The sequence below is a fragment of the Elaeis guineensis genome, chromosome 8 (genome assembly GCF_000442705.2).
Source record: "Elaeis guineensis isolate ETL-2024a chromosome 8, EG11, whole genome shotgun sequence".
Taxonomy (NCBI): Eukaryota; Viridiplantae; Streptophyta; class Magnoliopsida; order Arecales; family Arecaceae; genus Elaeis; species Elaeis guineensis.
In genome coordinates, this window is record NC_026000.2 from 24,448,286 (window position 1) to 24,455,969 (window position 7,684).

The window sequence follows — 7,684 nt, forward strand, 5'->3', positions numbered from 1 at the left end:
AAGAGTTCACCTTATGACACGGTTCAAGATGATCGGTATCGATAGCGAGCAATAGCGGCAGACTAGATGGGTGTTGAATTGATACAGTCCATGTCCAATAGGAAATTAGGAATCCTCACAATCCAACAGAAAATATACGGGTCGTCCAAATAAACTGCCAAATCCATGATTCCAACAAGAAATATACCGCGCTGTTCGCCTGAATCCTTCAAGCGCCCCATTCTTAATATCATTTTTTTTCCATATCCATAAATATGAAAACAGAAGCATTTTAGATCCATGCTTAAATGCCCAGGAACAGAAATTTGTTCCTCATGCCAAGAAATCTACAACCTCAATAAAATTCCCCAACCAACTAAAAACATGTGTTGGCCAAAAGAAAAATTGATGGCCTGTTTAAAGCTCATGACTCAGTTGTCACAAGCACATTCTGCTATCGTCCGATCGACCATATGGTTCTTGAGTTCATACCAAAAATTATGGTGGGGATCAAATTTCCAAAACGTTCGTAACAACTGCAATCATCATAAGTTCAATAGAAAGCTCACAAGGTGTGTTAGTCACTTGTTTCCCTTAATCAAGATGTGCTGGATCTAAAACAGGACTACCGACAATCAAATTATGGAGTTGTACACATCATACTCCAGTCACTTAAACCCAATTAAAAGAGCTAGAAATCCACCAGATCAGTCTTTCTGAGTGCTTATAACCAAGTGAAAAACACAGAGGAACCTGAGAGAATATCTGATACAAACTAGTTCCAATTTCCAAGTAGCAAATCAAATATACCAAAATCTTCAAGATGACTCAATGGTAAAAAATGAAAAACTAATGAGAATTATCTCCAAAATTCAAAACACATGTAGAGGCCGATGCTAAAGAAGTCCCGAAGTTTCTTAGTTAAAAAGAAAATGAAAACGGAGCAATGTTTCGAGCTACTTTTTAAAATGTCTCCAGCATCATCTTCAAACTTCTTGGACATTCAAACCTACAACATTAAAAGCAAATCCAATCACTGCTCTAAATTATTATAGAACCCACGTTATTGTTGAAAAAAAAAAAAATAGAATGTATTCCAACAAAATTTCCAATGTTAATAATTTTTAAGCAGAACCAAATTATGTTGCACCCACATCTAACTTCAAGGAACAAGAAAATAACAATATCTAATAGCATGTATAATACCATTACCATGTTACTTTTCCAAAAGTATATGATACCACAATCTTTTTATGGGATTCTGTGGTGAGGATCCCTATTTACAACTTCTTGTAATCGTTAAAATAAAAGTTGGTAAATGGTTCCATTAAAGATATGATTACCTCTGTATTTATAAGAGATCATCTCTAAAATTGCTCAGGCAATTTTAAGAACAATTACATAACAGGTCATAATTAATTAGTAATGTAGCTAAATATCACATGTAGAATACTTTTTTGAGCAATATGATGATCATTTGCCACCACCAGATAGCGAAAATGAGACCTCTCCTATAGAGAGATGACAACCAGCTGGGCTAACAGCTGTCGGCTCTCATTAGTAATATATAAAACAGGATGTTCTACAAAAAAAACTTTTACCAAAAAAAAAAAGGATGCAACACTGTCTATGCATCATTAGTTATTAATCTGCCAACAATATTTTAGTAATGCTCCAAATGTATGAACGCTTGTGTTCTTTGAATAACAGGTAACTTAGGAACATGAGTACATGTATATCTGAATAGCACTTCCAAAATCTTATGAGAAACAAAAAGCCACCAACCTGGAGGAAGAGATTGCTTCAACTTGTCTGCTTTCTCAGAGTCAAGCACACACAGTGTATAGAGGTACTTAGAGCATCGAACTTTGAACTTGACAACATTCTTGCTCCTCTTGATTTTGACAGAGCGTGCATCTTTCCTTCTTGCTGTGAGAAGGAAATCCTTAATCTCGTGAATTTGCTTTGGCTGTAGACAGCAAAACAGATATGGTTATTCACTTACAGCGACTCCCAAGAAACTGAATCGCATTTGCAGACATTTTGACTAGAAATATCGTAAAATGAACTTCCAGTTTGAAACTTGAATGGAGCTACATGAACAGGTTTGTAATAACTTCAAACACCATACGCCTTTTAAAGACGTAAATAAGTGATTTGTGTATTCAAAAACCAAATGTAAGCCTTCAAGATGGTTGTGGTTCATCTCTATTATCAAACAATGGCTTCCTGATATGAATCTTCAAAATGACAAACTTGGCTTATATAAATCATGCAAGCATCCTCAACAACAAATACACAACCAGATAAAGCAGACTGCATTTATCTTTAGGCCATAAGAAGCCACTGGAGTTAATGTGCTAGACTGCATCAGAGGTTGATCAGCCACTAGTGTTGAAGCACTAGGCTGCATAGAGGTTGATCAGTATAAATATTGAGGGATTCATTGAAACCAAAAGTTGCAACCATAGTAGCATCATCATGCTTCTATCCTCAGTTACATGCACCACATCTACCAACTATGGCTGGACTCATGAAAGATTCATCTGCATGACTGACAGCCAACTTGCAGTTAGACATGTGTGTTGACAAATGATTATGCATTATAAGCATACTTGGAAGTGGTAGCAACTCCAAATGTTTCAATTACATATTTTGTACCTAAGCCTTTTCCTTGGCTCCATTGGTGTACCTCCATGAGTGTCAAATAATTGTATCATACAATTTAATTGCTCAAGATCCGGGTGCCAGATAATTGTCTCTCACTAAAAACGGCACTGTAAGTTGTGACAGAAACCCGAGTTCAGGATAATGATAATAGCAAAACCATGCATATAAATATTTCAAATATTGCCAAGAGGATTGGACCACTAAGAATGGATTTTGACACTGTAATTGGCATGAAAAATCAGCTTAAGTAAATTGAGCTACCAAAATCAAACGAAGAATTCCTGGATTTGCATTCAGCTTCTATGTTAAAGTTTAATCCTCACCAACAACATTCTCCTCTTCACATGCATCAGCATTCTAAATCAAGGCATGATCTACTAAAGTTTGAAGACATTTTATGTCAATCTCTCAACATGGCATCACCTTTTAAGACGGGTTACTCACAAATGACACGGTTTAAGCTCATGCAACTGAGTATTTACACCGATTATCTTCTGCGCACACAAGGAGGCTTGAAAAAAAGGATCAAGCTTTTATATTGAAAACAATATCTATTTTCCCGGAAGAAATTAAAGCGAAAGAGCCAAATCAGAACATCATCCCCAGAAATACAACAAGACCCAGTCAACCAAATAAAAATATTACATATCAGATGATAAATTCCAAGGTTAATGAAGCAATATGCATCTACAAAGCTCGGGATCAAAAAGAAAGAAAGAAAAATAATCTACATTAAAGAAAAAACTTGGAACGGAAAAAAAACAAAAAGATTAAACTAAATAAATGCACCAAAGATGGGAACCTACGGGATCTGCTGATATGATGAAAAAGTTCCAGTAGCAAAGTAAACATGTAATCCTACAATCAAATCAACACAGAATGCTAGAAGACATTTAGCATCACATCAAGAAAACCTCTACCAGTTAAGATTCGCTGATAAATCCAAGGAAAATTACATCGAAACTCCACCAAAATTGGAAAAAAGAAAAGCTAAAAAATTAAGATTTTGATTGGAAAACAGATAGGAAAAGATGAATAACCATCTTTGACGATTTCGGCGGCGAAGGTGGTCGGCTTTCCGATTCGTCTCCCCCTCCCGAAACCCTAGTACACAAATTGGAACCTGGCGAGATGAGGTTTTATATCGCAGCGAAAACCCTAGTCATGCGCTTCAGTACAAAATTACCCCTGGCCTTCATTTAATATCGACGTAGTACGAGCCATGGTCCATGGGTCGCCTCCGGAGGGAGGAACCGGCCTGACCCAAAATCTAGCCCTGATTCCGCCTGGGGCTGAAAACGGGCCTGGCCACACTCTTATCTATGCCCGATCTAAAATATTTTTAAATAAATTATAATTTTTTTTAATTAGATCTAAATTATATTTATGTTTAATATTTTAAAAATTATACCGACAATCTTGATATTTATGAAAGTCTGCAGTTTAATTCAGATGGTTAAAGAATCCTTAACGGTGACTGGGACTCAATGCCATAGTAATAAATTTTTTCTGAATAATCTAATTGCCTTTCAGCGGAGGAAATAAAATTCTTATATAAAAAACCCTCCTTCTCCTTCTCTAAAAGTCTTTGTCTTGCTCCCGACGAGGACGGCTTCCTTTTCCATTGCGACTAGGCGACGATGGCCTCTTCTCCGATGCGCCTCCGCTCTCCACTCTAACAGCGACGACGGCCTCCAGCTCTAGGCAAGAACATCCTCCAAGCCACGCACCTTCAAGGTTCTCTCTTCTCACCCTTTTCATCCATGAGGGCTACTTGATTTTTTATTTTTTATTGAAATATTTCTCATATTTTCTAGAAAGATACTTTAGCTTGCTTTACAAAAGATAGGCACAATGCAGCAGAGGTTAGGATTTGTTAATACACTACTCTACAAAAATTTCATTGTTGCTCCTAAACATGTTGCAATCATCAACAACTAATCTCAAGTGATGGAAAAGATTAATTTAAATTGACAATGGCATTCTTCAATTATAGTTTATTTTGGACTACTTTAGCTTTATACATCTGTCTCTGTGTGTGTCTAGACCTAGTAAGATAGTAGCCAGCATTTAAATTTAACTAAATGTAACTGATTGAATCTTTATTTTTCATTTGCAGAACGTCCTAATATCCCAACTGAGTGTAATTCGCAGAGTAGCCCAGCTTGGTTTGAGTATTCTAATAGGAAGTGCCATTATGGTCGCATGGCTTCAATAAAATTTCAGCTTCTCAAAAAAATTCCAACAGGTTGTATTATGGTTGCGAAGAGTATCGCTTTGTGGATTGATATTTGCCTACAAATGATCAATCAAGAATTCACTCATCGATATCGCTTGATGATTCGCTTCGAGATATAAGAAGGAAAATTAGTGAGTTAAGGATGGACTCTAAAAAATTGTATTGCAAAATTAAAAAACTAGGTAAGAATAGTGCTATGATGAATAGACTGTTGGTTGGAATAATAGCACTATTTATTTTTGCAGTTGTGTTTATGTTTAAATGATCTATAATAGTTTAGAAAAACTTATAATGATAATAAATGTTGGACTTAAATTTATATGGCATAATTTTAGCTTCAATGTAATGAAGTGTGAATGCTAACAAGGTTGTGGCTGTTTTATAGCTCTTGCATATTTGTTTTATTTCTATAAAAGCTCCAGATCAGACGTGGTCTCTTGTCTACCTTTAAACCTAGTTGCTGTGATCAAAATAAATACAAGCATGAGAACAGGATACTCTGTAATTGAAATATATGAGCATCAAAACCACTATATGAACAAGACACTGTAATTGAAACTTTATAACATCAAAACCAAGCCACGCAAGAGAATCAAGTATACAAAAGCATCATGACACTCTGTAATTAGAACTTTGTAAGCATCAAAACAATGCCTGCAAGAGAACCAAGTATACAAAAGCATCATAACACTCTTTGGCATCCAGGACACTCTGTAATTAAAAGAATCAGGACACTCTTTGGTATCCAATATACACTGTTGGGCATCAACCATGTTAACATCAACCAAGTTTAACGGTTTCAAAATAGTGTAATTAAGATCCATATTTTCAGATTCCTAATTAAGATCCATATGGTCATGTTTACAATCCACTATAAAATAACATACATTCGACAAACATAAGTTCAAACCAAACATGTATTACAAAAGTAGACATCCATATTATCATGTTTACAAAAGCAGACATCCATATTGTCATGTTTACAAAAGTAGACATGAGCATCATGACACTCTGTAATTGAAACTTTGTAAGCATCAAAACAGTGCCGGCAGAGAACCAAGTATACAAAGCATCATAACACTCTTTGGCATCCGGGACACTCTTTGGCATCCAATATACACTGTTGGGCATCAACCATGTTAACATCAATCAAGTTTAACAGTTTCAAAATAGTGTAATTAAGATCCATATTTCATATTCCTAATTAAGATCCATATGGCATGTTTACAATCCACTATAAAATAAATACATTCGACAAACATAAGTTCAAACCAAACATGTATTACAAAAGCAGACATTCATATTATCATGTTTACAAAAGCAGACATCCATATTGTCATGTTTACAAAAGCAGATATGTATTAGTTTGATGAAGTAATACATCAAAAGTAAACAAACTGCACAACCAAATATACCCAATGGACAAAATGCTGACAACTCACAGTTGTGCATCATCTCACAACAAACAAAGTGCTGACAACTAAATTATTTGTTAATATTGACTTTCTTCTAGTAGGATACCATGATCAACTCACAGTTGTGCATCATCTAAAAGTGCAGACTGCACTTTAATTCCTAGTAGCTTCTTTTGTAGCCTGATGATCTTGAGAATTTCACTTCACTAGCAATATAATTGACTCAAATAGATGCAGAATTTGATGGAAGGTTGTAATTTAAGATCAAGGATAGGATTTTTCATTTCCAAACTTTGTATAAGGCTCAGAAAATCTTACATGAACGTTACATACTCTGCTGAATAAGGACATAACATGAACCTGAACCTGAATAGTTACATAACACCCTTGACTGTTTTAGTTAACAAACTAAATGAGCCTATGCAATATTTTTTTAACAAACTGAAGCACACTATATAACATATAACACAACATGTTTCATAGCACATGTATCAAAATTCTGAAATATTACACTATATTGAATGTAAAAAGTGTTTAGCATCAATAACAATAATGGTAATCACAGTCAAACCCCAGCCATTATACAGAAACATAAAGGCTGATCACATTTCCCAACTTGATGACTAATAAATACAAAGTACTGTCATCACAGACAACCCACATGACATCAAAAGACTTGTCCATCCTTTACAAGCAAAATGACAAAAATAGCTAGGAACCTAATAGTGTAATTTAATATCATCCAATGCTACTTTGCTGGCTATGCAATAAATCTGCACCCCTCCTCCTGAAGCATATCTGACACTTTCACCACCCTCTCGAGGCCTCCCACTTCTATCAACGTAGCCCTTGAAATAGACGAACAAGCTGAAGCAGATCCTCCTCTTGAAGTACCAACGGAAGTAGATCCTCCTCTTGTCTGCAAAAATCACAAGGAAATAAGGTAAATAACTTGAAAATATCATAAGAAAATAAGGTAGGTACCTTTTTTGCTACTGGAGGATGCTGACAAGTCCTCCTATTATGACCAAATCCTTTGTAATTATCGCATCTAACGGTGGTTGACCTCTTCCTCTCACTAGCTTCACATATTAGGAAATGTGTCATAAAGCCAATTGTTTGGACATTTGTGCTCTTTGTAATATATATATAAATTATGAATTAATAAAAAATATTTAATATTTTCATCACAAGGTTATATCTTCTTTGATTGAACTTAAATGTTGTGATGAAGTCTATAGAACTATAAGACAATCGATAAAGGAGGATTTATCGAATAGTTCTTAAACATGTTTATGACTAAATGATATGTCATTAAAGGATGATGATGTTTATTGAGTATAGATCATTGTGTGCCATATATATGATTGTTATTTAACCA

At 35.1% G+C, this 7,684-nt stretch overlaps 1 long non-coding RNA gene across 1 annotated transcript; it reads right to left on the reverse strand.

Annotated features, from left to right (window-relative positions):
- Positions 1-745: 745 nt before the first annotated feature.
- Positions 746-3,846, reverse strand: LOC105049833 (large ribosomal subunit protein eL38z/eL38y). The gene is made up of 3 exons (XR_832896.4): positions 3,690-3,846; positions 1,765-1,948; positions 746-988 (listed from the first exon to the last, which is right to left on the reverse strand). It is a non-coding gene; the product is annotated as a large ribosomal subunit protein eL38z/eL38y (long non-coding RNA).
- Positions 3,847-7,684: the final 3,838 nt, after the last annotated feature.